The sequence below is a fragment of the Rissa tridactyla genome, chromosome 2, assembly GCF_028500815.1.
Source record: "Rissa tridactyla isolate bRisTri1 chromosome 2, bRisTri1.patW.cur.20221130, whole genome shotgun sequence".
Lineage (NCBI taxonomy): Eukaryota > Metazoa > Chordata > Aves > Charadriiformes > Laridae > Rissa > Rissa tridactyla.
In genome coordinates, this window is record NC_071467.1 from 120272233 (window position 1) to 120288921 (window position 16689).

At 41.5% G+C, this 16689-nt stretch overlaps 1 protein-coding gene across 4 annotated transcripts in view; it reads right to left on the reverse strand.

Annotated features, from left to right (window-relative positions):
• Window positions 1-16382, reverse strand: part of TMEM108 (transmembrane protein 108) — a 165836-nt gene extending 149454 nt beyond the window's left edge. The window contains exons 1-2 of one of the 4 annotated variants that reach the window (XM_054192593.1): window positions 16177-16382; window positions 8168-8297 (exon numbers count right to left, since the gene is read on the reverse strand). The gene's annotated coding sequence lies outside the window, so the exon portion shown is untranslated. Of the gene's footprint in view, window positions 1-8167; window positions 8298-13835; window positions 13908-16176 lie in introns of those variants that run through there. The other 3 variants (XM_054192592.1, XM_054192590.1, XM_054192591.1) reach the window with 3 other exon arrangements.
• Between the last annotated feature and the right edge of the window lie 307 nt (window positions 16383-16689).

Consider the following 16689-nt stretch of genomic DNA (forward strand, 5'->3'; position numbering starts at 1 on the left):
CATCAGAGAGAAATCGGGCATTGGGATTTCTGAACCTTTTGCTGGATGAACTATTGAAAATTCCCACCTCTGCTTCTTGCCAAAATTTCTTTAACAAGTTACAAACTTCCTTCACTCCTCCAAGCCCGGAAGTCAGGTGTCCTGCAACTTGAATCATGAGAGCAGCAACATTAAATTAGAAAATATGCTGGATAGAACAAGACTGGAAACTCCAGCAGAAAGTCACTGGGAAGTTATGCACAAATGCATGAAGGACACAAAGCACTGTTTTCATACATATACACACATATAAATGAAGCTGCAAGAGACAGGCACGATGCTACACATGCTTTTCGAATAAGTTTAGCACAAGAGAATAGGAGTGCTAGCATAATTTCCTTGTAGATAAAGAGACACCATGCAAATCTATTTGATCTGAAATCAGATAAGACAATAAAATCCTAACTACCAACATGAAAATGTGTTTGATTTTTCTGTGACCGAGAAGCAGAATATTTCTACTTCTCTACAGAGCAGAAGTTCAAGGGATGACACAGTCCCAGGCGGGAAACACAAAGAAGATCCCACTTGCTGTAAAGCTGGATAAAGACAGATTGATCACCCATAAGCAGACAGCTAAAATTAACCTGGAAACGCACAGTAAGATGAAGGAAGAATTTCAACAGCCTAAGGGGAAGATGTCAAATTCTCCAAAAGGGGAAAATTAAGGCAAGACACAAACATATGGAGTTTGAAAGACGAAGATGTAAGCTACTGCTGAGAAACAGAAAACTGAAGAATACAGTATTATTAAATTGCCAAAGTCCAAAATAGAGTACTTTGGTAGTTCCTATCAATTGGTACCTGACAGTCTCCATTCAGGAAGCTATTAGGTTGTGCAGCAGAATCAGGAAATAAAGTAGATGATACATGCCTAAGACAACAGCATGTTAAGAGACATTCTACTCAAGGACAAGAAGATTCCATCTGAAAAGGGGAAGCAAAAACTGCAAGTGAATAAGACTATTATGATAGGAAAAACCTCCTTCAATTTAAAAAAAAGCTCTGAGAATAAGATTTTACATGCACCATTTTTGGTGAAGAGTTGCCTCTACCATAAGTTAACACAAGAGCAGCTAACAGACCACATCAGCATGAAGAACAGTACAAGGTGACTCTCTGAAGTCATTCTTAGCTTTGAAGTCTCTTCTGGAGAATGGTGTGTGTGAAAAATAGTGAAGGTATTGTTGGCTTTCGCCATAATAACAAGGCTATAAATCTTTGACTTATAAGGATGACTAACCTTTAGTAAATTAGGGAACATGAGAAACCTCAAAAATAACAACTAACAGCAACTATGAAGAAAAACATCCAAGAGAAACAAAAGAGAACTTCTCCAAAAGACTCCACAAGTGATTAACAGAAGGAAACAGATGCATAGGAGAAGGGAGCTGATGATAATCGATCCTACCAGAAGGAAACACATGCATGGGAAAAGGGAGCTGATCCTACCAGAAGGAAACAGATACATGGGAAAGGGGAACTGAAGATAATCGATCCTCAGAAACAATTCAGAAGGAAACACACAAACAGAAGAGAAAAAGGACTAATAATAATCAATCATTATCAACAATTACTCTGTCTAAAATAGTGAATATGTATGCAATAGTGACTGTATATAAGACATGGTTGGAGTGTTAGCTGGTGTGCCTCTGACTTGAGTCATGCACCCAGCGCTGTGCTTTTGCTTTATTGACTTTGTCCCTATAATAAAATAAGTGCCATTTCTGTTTAAGGGATCTGGCCATTTATCACAGTGTGGGAAACACTCAGCATAGAAGACAGTAGCTGAACCACCTGAAGTTTATAGACAATATACTCTACCTCCAAAATTTGACTAAGCTGAGCCAAGAAAGCCAGAGTAGATGCAGCTAAATGAGTAAAAATGAGCAAAAAACAATTCTTCAGAGCATTCAGAAAAAGGACTGGGACAAAAAAAAAAATATAATTTTCAAAAAAGCACCAGACAATCTCTCCTTTGAATAGCTATAAAAGAAAGCAAGAATTAGGATATAACCAGAAGACAACCACAACAGAGCATTTAGGATATTAAATATTTATTTGGTAGTTCACTAGGATACTTAGACAAAGCTGCCTGCTGATTAGGTACTTCAAACTAGACCAAGTCATATAATAACAGTTCTCTGCATCTTTAACAATCTGAATCTTCAGAAGCTGCACATGCATTTTTTTTTCCCTTAATTGTGTTCCCAAAGTCAAACAAAGCTAGTGCTATTACTCCATTTAACCAAATGAAAGACTTGAGGTGGATAAATTTAGTAATTTGGCTAAAGCCATGCAAAAAACCCTCAATCAGATCTTGTGGGTCAGACCATTCTCAGACTATCTCAGTCTCACTTTCTAGCAAAAGAAATCACCACTCCTTCTTCTGACATAGTTTATCATATATATCATCTCCCCATGCCCTTTAATACACATTTAGAAAGATGTCAACAATTTAAATTCGGATCCTACACTGAAATGCATGAAAACATGCTTTTACAGAACGTTTAGAAGTCAAAATCTTCCCCCGCTTTTCAAGCACTTCGATTCGGCACTCAGCTAGCTCTTTACTGCTACAAACAACTCCAACTACGTGCAAAAGAGGATGCTGGCCTTCACTTGGGAAACTTCACATGATCTGCTTCTGCCTTCCTGCTCATGAGCATTCCTTTGACTCCTTAGCACTGCTATTGGCATGCTGAATGCCAGAAGACACTTGTTTAAAAAAGAATTTTATTTTGCATTTGCTTTTACAAAGACTTGCTTTTATGCAGTATACATCTAACTAAATCTAAGCAATTACCACGTGCATGTAAGCAGGAATAAAAAAAGATGAAAACAGAAAAAAGAGAAGATTGTATTACAAACAGAGGTTTAAAAATGCGCTTTTAGTCACCTAACATGTAATTAACAGCACAGATACAGAAATAAATACGCAAGCCACACTGTACACATTTGTAATGTTTCCTATACTGACTTAGTCTCCAGCATGAGGGCCTTTATTTAGAGGGACCTCTTTAGCACAAGGTGATGCTGTCTCAGCTGCAACCTCACCTTTGCAGACAGATTAGAGTTTAAAACTTAAGTTTGGCCCCTTCTAAGATGCTGAATTCCAAAACTGATTCTCTCCTGAATTTCTCTAGTTTTCTGTACTCCATTTACTATTTTCAGTTCTTTTCCTGAACTGAAAGCAGTTGAAACGAAGTGTGACCTTTCTACTGACTTTAAATCTGACCTAGAAACACACAGCTGAAATTCAACCGACTGACCCTTGGTCTAACTGAGGATAGGGGTGGTATGGCCTACTCATTCTGCAGAAAGATCAACCCGCTGGTGCAAGAGCCAGGTCTGGTGCTCGGTTTTAGATGTGGAATTTAGTTCTCTGCTTTGCATGATCCTGGGCTAATCTCAATGGCCATCTGTATGGGGGGGTGGGATAAGGGCATTTCCCCACCTCACATGGCTGATACAAGGTTGTCCTCAAAACCATGACTTGTTATGGATTGTGAGGCACCTGAGGCTAAATAAGTAGACACCCACAAGTGTCCCAGCTTTTGTTTCTATGTTTGGCAAGAAACCAGAGGAAGCACTACACATCCTGCATAACCAGGTACCCCCCTCCCCCCCCAGTATTTACAGACCCTCTTAGGTTAGTATCATAGCAAGTTTACCTTTATATCTGATTTCCCAGTCTGATTTTACATGGTATACCAGTTTACTTTTATACCAGCTATCAAACAAGAGGCCATACTGACAAACTTCCTCCGCTCACTGATAAATTCCCCACCACACTTGACTGCACCCGTAAGATTTTTTTCCATCCACATTGTACCTAGTAGTGTCCTACCACCCCAAAAGACACATTATTGCTTATTATTAGGAATAGTAATCAAACTTGTCAGAACCAGATCATCAAGTGGAGTGACTTATGTATATTCAATGGCATCAGCATACTGAAAATGTTACAAAAACAACTGTGTATTTCATGTAGTCATCAGGAAATAAATGCAGCATCCCACATGCTACTTGCATAGATGACTAAGTAGCAACAAGTGTTTAGGTATTGTTTACTGAAAAGACACTCTCCTTGCAGAAACAAATTAAAAACAAAGTTGTAACAATTCCCACTCGGTTACCCACATCAAAACTAGAAAAATGCATTCTTTTTGATTGTGAAAACTCTGATCTTGCTCTATACCACTTTCCTTTTGATGGGTTTTAAATATAATGTTCTGTGACTAGTGTCCAATGTTAGTAGTAATAAATAGAGGCAAGTACAAACACTGTTACTTGGCTCTGGTTTTACTCCTATATCTTAATGGCTGCTTTGGGAGGGCTGACTTCTGAAGCTAACTCCTTCAGCGTTTAGCTCATGAAGGATCAAGGACTTCTAGCATGCTCTTGAGTAGTGACAGGGGAAAAAACCCTGGATTGCTAGCTGCTACCTCATCTTTTTAGTTCAGGCAGCACTGGGAAACACTGCAAGCAGAACCTACCGTTGGGGACAAGGGATCAAAAGGGCTGAAATTAGAAAAGACAGCTTGCCTGCCTTCAGTTCAAGTGGAAGTATTATGAAAAAGTGTTTCAAATTATGTCACACAGGGCAAGTGTCACTACAGTTAGTAAGAACTGGCTGTGCCAGCAAATGTCAGGACAAATTACACTGCAGGACAGGAAAGCTGTATGTCACCCTCACTTCCAGAAGGGAAGGCTTCCCTCCACTGCCAAGAAGGTGCTTCCATTTCCGAGTCGACTTAAATCAAACTGCTCTTATTCAAATCAAACAGCACAGAGGGATTACTATCGTGGACATTACGGGCAATTCTTCAGATCCCTCCCTACCTGCAGGGAAGAAATGCTTTGATTCTCTACCACCTTAAAACACAATCACCTCAAAGCTATAGGGCTGCATATGTAAATAGCTGCCTACAGGTTCTTGAAGCCACTGCTTCCCATGCTGATGAAAAATGTCTCACTGTCCCATGTGCTCCTGGGTCTGTACCCATCTAATCTTTCCTGCCTCTTCAATCCTATCTATACTCTTTGCAGAAAGGTACATTCACAATTTATACTGGTGCGGTACCTGGCACAACTGAGGCTTCCTCAGCAGCTGGGGTCCCTCAGCACTACTAGTAAAAGTGAATAATAGGAACATCAAATTCAGTACACCAGAAAGGAGAAAGACAGAGCTAAGTCATAACCAAAATCAATTTATTTCATTTAACCGTAAGGAAATCTTTCACTCAACTGTAAACTCCTAGCAAAATGAACTTGTTTTGGTTCAGCTATCCTGAAGTTTGAAAATAAACATTTCAATTATAAGTTATCAGTGCTTCAATACAGAGAACAAACACATCTTTATGTTCAGCAGAGGAAAAAAAAAGCTACAAAATATTTTGATGAGTTGCAGAAAATTTTATTCAGTTTGGAACTTTCTAATACATGAATTTCCAGAAGTTTAAGTGCTTTTTCAGGAAGATTTTCATTTAAAACTTAGATCGCTGAAAAAAAGTTAACTGAAACCTGCATAGCTTCTGTTAATATCAGAATACCTGTGTTGGGTATAAACCAGAAGGTAGTCTGTTCCTTCACTCCCCAAAAGCTTTTTTCGATGTTTCAATAATTTCTCTTTCCAAAAAGGATAAACACACCTAGAAGGCTATCAAGAATAATATCCACAAATAAATGGCAATATAAAAGTTCAGGGAAGCAAGAGTGGCTTAAATCAAAGCCAGACATTACCCCCAGCTATTTATTCTATCCCAGCCACAGGCTATCACCCCAAACAGAAAAGTAGCTATAGTAGACTCTCTCAGGTGCTTTAAAGCAGAGAGTAAACACCACTGAAAGATCAATGAAGTTTTACGCGAAGATGGAGACTGTACACAGAAGTAGCTGGCTTGCAAGCTCACATTTCCACATGACAACTCTGCAGGGATGACAGCCTTTGGCAAATGAAAACTAACAAAGCAACTCTGGGGCTGTAACAACATTTTTGCTGTGAATAAGTGCCTATAAATCCAGTTAACTAAGACACTGCAGACGCTCTGACCCTGTACATTTTTCTTAGCCCCTAGTACCAGTTCTTTTCAGAAAGAACTCAATTTACGTGCAACTCCGTCTGTCATTGACTCATGTTCTGAATGGCTGGACTTGAGCTATGTCTGTGTAAGCAGAATTTCCCTCCATGTATTCATTCTCCTTCCCCAGAATGGCTGCTGCAGGAATGCAAATCCTATTTGGAAGGATTACTTGCCACGCAACAGCCAGAGACCCTGTCCATGGCTGGGCTCGCTCCCATGCCAAGAAGTACAAACTCGGAAGCTCCGTCTCAGAGAAGGACAGAATTAAAGCAGGCAAGGTGGCAACACAAAATAGTATTCTCATTTCACATACGCAGCTGTCATTCCCCTCCTCCCCAGCATTTCAGGAATTTGCACTAAAGCTGGGGATTTCATAAGATGCAAGCGTAAAGATGTTCAAACAAAAAAGCACAGACCAGGCCAGCATGTATGCTTGTGGAAGCTGGCAATAACTGGTGGCAATACAGATTCCACTGGAGCACTTGTGTATGGACACCAGGGGTCACACAATCATCTGTAAGGGGAATTCAAACTCTTCAGAGAAGTGTCTGCTATCTAGACCAGATCTTACAGGTTTTTATGGTCTATGTACATTCCTCTGTTAACAACAGTTATGGAAAGTTACTGGAATGTCCCAAGTACTCAAGAGCTTGAATGTGTTTTTCCTTGTAAGTTGTATTTGCTATTACTTATCTTTGCATTTTTTAAATACTTCACAGATTTCATTCCTGTTATTTCACCAGTACAAGGGAGCACCTCCTGTTTCTATAGGATGCAGCGCCACAGTCTGTTACATTCCCCACCTTAGGAAGAGCATCTCTTCAATTTAGTTCTTCCACAAAAGAAGAATGAGAGGAGTGTATCTCGTGCTTATGAAAATGGCAGATTTGATAATGCTGGTGGACAGTATTTCTGTACAGAATAGAAGCAACAGCAGTGCACTGCCCCAGCACAGACGGTTCCCTCATCATTTAACACTGGCTGGTGAAACTGGAGAAATGAAGTGTTACACTGAGTTCAGCTGAAAGTCCTCTCTGGGTTAAAGAAAACACCAGCTAAGACAGTTGTAACTGCCCCTTTTGGCAACTGCACAGCTGCCTGATTTGAGCTCCTGAGTACCACAGAGCTGGTGGTGTGGTTTTGCATTTGCTCTGTAGCCATCTTGTGTTGATCAGAATCGTTAGAATACGAAGAAGTCCCACATAGCCATCCCCCAGCCATGCAGAACTAAATCACCTCGGAAATGAGAAATTTCACTTTAAAATTAGTTTGCTTCATGTCTTTCTCAAGTGTTTCTACCAGTTCCAAATAAGCTTTTGAAAATTTGTGTTTTGTACCTTCCCTGAAAACAACTCTGTAAAGGAAGAATTCAGAAATGACAGTATACCCAGGCATCCATCAAGAGATGCCAAGAAAATGTATCAAGCTCTCCACCACCCTCAGCTTTGAGCAATACATAATTAATTTTTTTGGAATAGATAGAGGAAAAAAAGAAAAATGCAGCAGTTTTTATAAACAAACCATACAACAACCCTGACAGTGAAAGAACACTAAGACTGTCCAAAGAAAATGGCATAACTTGCATCTCCAGTTAGAGACATTTTCTGGCATCCAGTTCAGATACATTTTCTCCTGATTAAGATCCTGCACCGAGAAGTACAGGTTTCAAGTCTACTTCAGTCTACAGCAATTAATAAGCACATAAAAAAGATGCCTTGGGTGAGTGGGGAGGTCTTCTATTAGCACATACTAAAAATAGACAACCTGTAGAGCCATCTGAACAGATACTTTACATAATAAAACTTCGGATTTTACAGGCCTGAGGACCTACATTTGTCATTGACTTTTGAAAGCTGAGGCCTTTTAAGGTCTGAACATAGTCCAGTTATACATTAATTGTAGGCCACAGTTATTAGTAGTGAGCCACTAAACTGAACAAGCTTTGGAGAACACCTCTATTGCCACCTTGGGCAGTACCACAAAAGAGAGCCACGCTGCACTGAAGAGAAATAAACTAGCAGAAAAATGCTTTTGTGTCTTACCTTGTAACGGGAAGAGCAGATGCCTTCAAACATATCTATATCCATACAGTCCATTGGATCAGATCTTCCTGGTAATAGCAACTCTTCCAGCTTCTTATTTTCTGATTTTTAATCTGCCAGCTGGTGCAACCTGTAAATTTACAGAAGTGGGTGTGTTATTCCAAGATGTTCATTCATCTCATTCTACAAGGCATTCAATTTAAATACATATGGCTCTGTGCCATGTGGCTCCTATTGCTCTCCAGAGCTTTCAGTGTAATGGATTACAGACCGCAACATTTCTGTAGGTTATTGGGTTTGGGAATATAAGTAGAGGATGCTCTAGTATTTCTTTGCAGAATTTCCAGAACATCTTATTCCATACGCCTATATCTTATATATTTAAGAACATGCTCCTACCTTATGAAATTCAAATGCTTTAAAAAAAAAAAGCATAACTTGCATCTCTGATCTGTCATTTTATCTGTTAAAGATTGATTCTTGTGGAAAGGGACTAAGTTACATTTAAATATGAGTTCAGGAATAGGTATGCTACTAATTTGAGAAACTGGAGGTTGACAGAGTAGCCAGGATTTATGTTCAGCAATTAAGATAACAAAAAAGAAAAACTGCCTTCCAAAGAAGTGATTTTGAACACTCTTCAAGATTTTTCAGGAGCAGAGTGAATTAGTGGGACGGTAGGAAAATTCAGTCAGAGGGATTTTTTAGGTAAACTAGTCAGGGAATCACAGTGAGATTTCTCAAATTTATCTATAGCTGTAGTGCTTTACAGGTATTTAAATATGGTTATCCAAAGGAAAAAGGCCTCAGAAAACCAAGCAACATATTCTCTGCTTTGGCACTACAGTTTCCATTGGCAAAAGTTATGAGGGAGTCACTAACACATGCCTGACTCACCATTGCAGACTAGATGGCACGTAGAGCATTACCTGTGTACCTGACAGATACCCCACCCCTAATATCTTGATCCCCTATACACAGGATCCACAAGCAGAACATTTTCATGGTGGATTTTACAAAAACATATTTTAGTTTCATGAAAGTTCAAACAGTTTACTGGCAAACAGGCATTCTACATTAGTTCAGATCTGCTTTGTTGAGGTGTGTTCAACTTCTCAAAGTATTTGATTGTTTCATTAGGAGATTTCACTAGACACCCCTGGCTCCAGCACCATGGCACAGAAAATGGGATGCACAACACCTCTCCGCATTTTGGATGCTGCTGCTTAAAAGTTGACCCTGTTCTCTACAGAAACTGTTTATAAGTATTTCAAAGGTTCATATAGCTTTGTGTTGATATGGTTTGTAGTATACACATCTTATTTAGGCTGCTCGCTCGCTCTTCTTTTTTTTTTACCATAGAAAATTGAAAATTAACTCACTTCAGTCAGAATGCCTAAAAATCACCAGCGATGACATTTTAAATTATATTAACCACTTGTAGCCTTACATCCTGGCTACTTCCCACCACGAAGGGTGGCACAGAAGGTCCACCCTGTCCCTGCATGGCAGAGCTGGCTTGTCACACACTGATGGAACAAGGTACATCTGATTTAATTGCCATTTAAACCTGAAACTCCTGATGGAACTAGAAAGTGCCTTAATCCTGGGGGATGTTTCAAGCAAGCTGTGCCTCCTCCTTGATGCAGACAGATCTCAGATCCAAAAGGTCATGCACAATCACCCTGGAGTCCTTGACTCTCAATCTCCAGATAACTCCCAACCTTATGTAGGCTCTCCTCTTCCCTCTGACAACTTTCAGGACTTGATTTCAGCAAAGTACAAGATTTGTCCTTCAGAAGTAGTGGCTAAAATGAGAGCCATGACTTAACATGGAAAAAAATACAACATTCACTCTTACAAATTAAGCAGCAGAATGCAAACTGCTAGGAAAAAAATACTAAGAACGCCCCATTATACAGGCTATCTGAACAGTTCCAGGCTATGTTTTTATTTGATCCATGGTTTGGGACCTCTCTAATTAGGACAAAACCTCCCTCTCTGTGATGGTGGAGCATGTAGAGACTGCCACAGGGAATCAGTTTGCACTGTCATCCCACTGTATATTACAATAATTAAATCACGCTCGTGTTGCAATTTAAGTATCACTCTTCTAAATCAAGATCCAACATAATGCCAAATATCTTCAAATAAGTAAATCTGGTATTAAAACATTAAGCTCTCCTGCCATCTCACACCTGTTGTATAGGCCAGAGCCTGTAGTTCAGGACAGGCAGCCGCCAAGTCTCCTTGGCATTACATGAACAAACACCTCAGTGAGAAGGTGATCAATCTCCTTGTCCCTGTAGCACCCAGGAGACCTGAAGCAAGCAGGGTCCAGAGAGAGGTGAGTGACTGCTGTCCTTTGGATGGTGGCCCAAAGAGGCAATTCACTGAGACATGGACAGTGACAGGGTAGCAAACCAATCTTACTGTGCAACCTTCATTTTAGGACCATCATAAAGGACTCCTAAATGTAGTCCTGCATCATCTATTCTAGAGGACTACCCCTAGATTACAATCTGAATGCTAGTGATCCTTTAAGTGACCACAGAAAGCTTCTTTCCCCACCAATTCCCCCATATCTTCCACAATGAATACATTGTACTAGCGTCTTGTTATAAAACTACATTTGCTCCTTTAAGGCATTGTGGTGATTTACTTTTCCAGGCCCTTCCTGGAAAAGTCTGCCTTAACAGGCAGAGTTTAGTAAAGCAGCCTGAGCTGCCCAGCCAAACTTTTTATTAAATCACACCAAAACTGCCAGAACTATATTATTGCAAAGACTGTTGGAAAGGAAAACTGCCCTGGAAGCGTATATACCCACCTCAGAACAAAACTCACATTTTGATCCTTTTTGATTAATACTAATGTCATTGTTCATAGTTGCAAGATGCATTAAATCCTGCTTAAATTACCAAGCGTAGGAGCACTTGTGGACTTATATTCAAGACTGTGGTCTTCCCCCAGTAGCATTATGATGAGGCAGAGATAAATCAGCCTGCTGCAACCAGCATACCAGTTCCAGCTGCCTGCATTCCTCTGCACACTCACACCCTCCAACCCCTTCTCCTACCCCTTTCTCTTTGTCATTTTCTCTCCTTTCTCACTTCTTTTCTAGTCTTCCCTTTTGTATCACTACAGGTTGGAGGCCAACTGGCTGGGAAAACAGCTTTGCAGAGAAAGACCTGGGAGCCATGGTGGACAAGTCAACCATAAGCCAGAAGCACGCTCTTGTGACAAAGAAGGGAAAGTAAAGAAGGTGGAGCCAGACTCTTCTTAGGGGTGCCCAGTGAAAGGACAAGAGGAAACACACACAAACTGAAATACAAGCAATTCCATTTAAACATAAGAAACTCTCACTGTGAGGGTGGTGCAACACAGCGAGGCTGTGGAGTCTCCATGCCCAGAGACTGAAAATACTCAAAACCCAGCTGGACACAACCCCCTGCAGCCTGCTCTAGATGCTTTGACCAGACAACCTCCAGATGTCCCTGCAACCTCAGCCATTCTGCAAGCCTGTAAACAGAGCCCTGTCCCCTAATTTATTTAAACAAGTATGTTACTGACATGGCTAAGTTGAAAACCTGATCTTGAACAGTGGAACAAGTATTTCATTTGAGGTTTCCACACTTTATGGACTGATGAAACAATGACTTTGAAAATTAAACTAGATGTTAAGAGATGCTGCTTACTTTAAGAATCATACAAGAACTCTTGTGCTTTTCTTAGAAGAAAAAGTTCTAGTGGTCAGTGCTGCTTGCAGTGAGATCAGTAGTTCTGCTTCCAGCATTCAATGCATCGCCCACTTGCGGCATTACATTTATGTCTTGCCCTTTATATCATGCTCCCAAATGGAGACTGCCAAAGCAATTTTAGTTCGCAAATCTTTTTCCTCAGCGTCACAGCACACTGGATAAAACCTGCTTTCTGATGAAGAAGGAATGATGAGAGAGCACAGAGAATTCATCCCCATAACAAGGAACAAGTTGAACCCTTACCCAGTGCTCAAGAGAGCTTTGCAAAGGAAAACAGGTAAGCGTGGCAGCCCATACACTTCTTTCAGGGAATGCTATCAGCAAATCGAAGGTTACGCTGAGTGCTTTAACCATGGATTACATATACTGCCATCAGTGACAAGGACTACCCTGTATCAAGCAGAGACACGTCATGTTCTTACCCAAAGAGCTGGCTAAGTGTTCTGCATAATCCAGTTCCTCAGTCAGCCAGGAGCAAGAGATGGGTCATTCTTTCCCCACACCCATCACTCCCAATTGCAACAGTTAACACATTCCTATCATTAATGATCTACAGGTAACACTTCTAACCTCAACATTCTGAGTTCTAGTACCTCAAACTTAATTTTGAAAAGCTTTACTTACAACAGGCTACAAAGTAGGTTTAAAATTACAATCTGGCTTCACTCCTATTTCTTTTGAAGAAAAATTCAGTCTTCAGTCAGACAAGAGAATCAACTATGAAGCTTTCTTTTTGTGGATATTAAGTTAGAACCTTAGCAGCAATTTTAATTTTTCCTATTTTGTATATTTACTGTAGCCAGCATGTGCCTTCAGCCAAGTTATTTGCAGTTACCCCGCAGTGACTCTGTTGACTAATGGTTTCCTTGGACTAATTCAGGGAATGACAAGACAGTTCACTTCAATGTCTACTGATTTTAAGGTAACCATCTTCAATATCAGAGTCATAAAATTATGGAATGGTTTAGGTTGGAAGGGACCTTAAAGATCATCCAGTTCCAACCCCCTGCCATGGGCAGGGACACCTCCCACTAGACCAGGCTGCTCAAAGCCCCATCCAGCCTGGCCTTGAACACTTCCAGGGATGGGGCATTGACAAATTCTCTGAGCAACCTGTTCCAGTGCCTCACCACCCTCATAGTGGAAAAATTTCTTCCTGATAGCTAATCAAAATCTACCGTCTTCCAGTTTGAAGCCATTACTCCTCATCCTATCACTATACTCTGATAAAAGGTCCCTCTCCAGCTTTCTTGTAGATCCCTTTATGTACTAGAAGGCCACTAAAAGGTCTCCCAAGAGCCTTCTCTTCCCCAGTCTGAACCCCAGCTCTCTCAGACTGTCCTCCCTCATAGGAGAGGTGCTCCAGCACTCTGATCATCTTTGTGGCCCTCCGCTGGACTCACTCCAACAGATGCACGTTCTTCTTGTGCTGAGGACTCCAGAGCTGGATGCAGTACTCCAGGTGGGGTCTCATTCTGCCCCTCTCCAGAGCAGAGGGGCAGAATCAGCTCCCCTGACCTGCTGGCCATGCTTTCGCACCCTATCACTCAAAGCAGACCTGTAACAGACACCACATTCTCTTTAGTTGCACTCCACCACACAGCTGAGCTTTGGATGCAAAAACTTAGTTTCTACTCATAAATTTTTTGGTTATTTATTCATTTAGTTGGTTAGTAAATACAGCCAGTCATACTAGTTTATATAGTCCACAAACAAGAATGTCATGAAACAATTCAGTGAGTTTTTACACAGATCCATTAACTCTGACCAGAATAAATCCTTTGCAAGTAATACACGAGAATTTATACATACATTAATTGCCTCTATTTACCTAGAAATTGATTAATCCAATTTACAACACAGCCAAAACCTCTGGTCTAGTTATAATCCTCAGAGAAGAATTTGTTTACCTGCAATGAGCTAGACTGCAGCACGAGTTGATTGGGTGTTGTGGATGCAGCTGAGGTCTGTTGCATGCCCACCAAGGGATTTGGCTTAGCTAAACTCTTGCTATGGGCAGCTGCATGCTGTGAAGAAATGCAATCTGTGCTGATTCAGCTTATCTGTTGAGGCAAAACTCAGCCCTGGCAAGACCTCCAAGGGAAAGTAGCACCAGAGCAGACGCTACAGCACAAGCACTTAGGAATATTGCCTCCTGTTGCCAGGAGAGGAAAGATTGCCCAGTGTTTTAAAACTTTTTAAGGCAGTCAGTGTCAATACATAAAATGTCTTTAATGTATGCACACTATTGCAGCTATTTTAGTGTTACATTGGCACATCAGTTTTATTATTAGAAATAAAAGGCTTTGTCAATAATAAGCTCGAGTTTTATTTTATTCTGCATTATGCTATTGTAACTGCAGATCCTGTATACAATCGCATAATTGCGTCTCTACCATTCTAACACTTGTAATTGCATTCCCTCTTTCTTTAATCTCTCCAGCGTAAAGACTAAAGTTCAAAATATTCCGTATCTGGCATTAATCTAGAGAACACCAGTTTACAAGGGTAGAGTAAATTCCATCAGTCCTAATAGGATTAAAGGTTTTTCTGCAGTTTTCAAATGCTCAGAAATAACAAGTATTTTTTGAAGGAATAGGTGGTGTTCGTACAGTTGATTAGCATGGTCCACCATGATCAGAACAGCTGGTAGGAAATTCACCATAATAATTTCACTGCCTCTGCATCCAAGACTACTTTATGATTAGGACCTACAGTATGTCTGCTACATAAACTGGAGGAGAATAGGTCACTCTGGGACAACAGCATAGTAAGCAATACCCAGTTGCTTGCATGTGTAGATTTTGGTCTAATTAATATAGTTTTTAAGAAAAAGTCACTAAAATATTTTCAGATACAGGTAGTGTCACTGTTACTATACTGTTATCTATTCCCGCAATTTATCTGGTTAAAAAAAAAAATCATTCTGCAAATGTAAAAGTCAGAACTTAATATAGATTTGGACAGTTGCATCTGCTTTTCAGAGGTACTGCTGCAAAGCATTAGGAGAAATTTGTAGCTTTTTTAAAATTTGCTTTTGAATTGCATTCCTTAATCTACTGTTTTGCACCCCCCTACCCCCCAAAAAACCCGAACAGCTGTAAAATGACAACCTCGTTCATCAGACACACACTCCCTTTGCCGATTTACCTCCTAAGGCAGTCAAAGGGTCATTTTTAAACATTAAATTGTCAATAGGATAAAGAGGGACTGATCCTACTTGCTTTAATTAGTTTCTTTTTTCCACAGAAGCCTCTCCATATAAAGGACTCCCTCCATAGACATTGAAAGCCTGACTGCTTTCTGCAGTTGAGGTGGATTTTCTCTGTTAGAGTACATATTTTGTAGTTCTGCTGCACTAGCACAGCCATTTATTCATAGCATAGTTCAGTTTCCTACACAATTTTTCCTGTAGAACTCAGTTCAATCCTTAATTACTCATCCATAGCTGGTTTATCTGTTACAACCCATCTATTCAATCTATGCTTTAAAATATTTTACCAAAACAGTCATCTGGCCCCTCCTACTATTTGAGAGAAACATACGAAGGTTCTCCCTTGTAAACTGCCTAGATAAAAGGTATTGCCTATCAGAGTACTACAACAGGCTTTTTCAGTTGGCTATGCTTCAAGATCTGTTTAAAAAAAGGATATCGTCTTTCGTGCAGTCTTCTACTTTAAATATAATATGCAAGCCACAGACTTCCACTTCATTGCGATATGGAGCAGTCCTGTGTCTTCGGCTGTATATTACCAATATGTATCTCTGCAAAAATACGCTCACTGGTCACGACGAGCACCTTGTAGTCCCAGCTTGAAAAAAAAATAACCCTGCCTTCTACAAGGCAACGATGCTTTTCATGCGATGATAGATACTAATGTCACCTTCCCTCGCAGCTCCCACCCATTCAAAAAGAGTGGAAATAACCCATATGCGATTTTCACTACGTGCCTACCCCTGAAACTGCTTATTCACACATAACCGAGCCCACTAAGACACAGGAGGGCAGTTACAAGGCAACGCTTTTTCAACTATCAGCGCAAAACCACCAGCCAACTCCCACTTCCGAGCATATTTCATAAAATAATACGAAGAAAACCGACAAGCAAACCCATCTCGGGAAGCGGAGCCCCCATCCCCCCCCACCCCTTACTCCAGGGGCTTGCGCTGCCGAACCCAACCCCGGTGCACCCACCCCGCCGGCTGAGCCCCGGCAAGAAGGACCCGCCGGCGGCTACCGCTGCCGCTTACCTCCGCCGCGGCGCCGGCGGCGGCTCCCCCCGCGCTGCGGAGCGGGCACCGCCGCACGCTGCTGCTCCCCCGGCGGCGCGGGCGGGGCTCCCGCCGGCCCGGCCTCCCCGGGAAGGGTCCCCGGCTGCAGCGGAGGGGGGAAAGGCGGCGGGCTGGGGAGGGGGAGGCGGAGGCGGCGGCAGCGGTGTCCCCGCCGCGGAGGAGCGGCAGGCGAGGTGCGAGCAGGGAGTGTAAATGCTGAGCCGGTGTTGCGGCAGCGGGGAGCGGCTGCGAGGGGGATTAGGGGCAGGGTTTGTGCAAGGGCTGGATGGGATTAGCGGTAATTGCGCCGAAAGGGGAAGTCCGGTGTTTAGGGGGCCAAGGCTGGAAAGGTTAAACGCGCAACAAAAGCAGGTGATCGGAATGCGGCGTTGAAATTATAGGTGGCAGCTGCAGCGGTTCGCTCCCTCCAGTCCCTTTTGATACAAGGTCCTTTGAAATTCTGACAGCGTTTTACTGCCCTTACTTACCTTA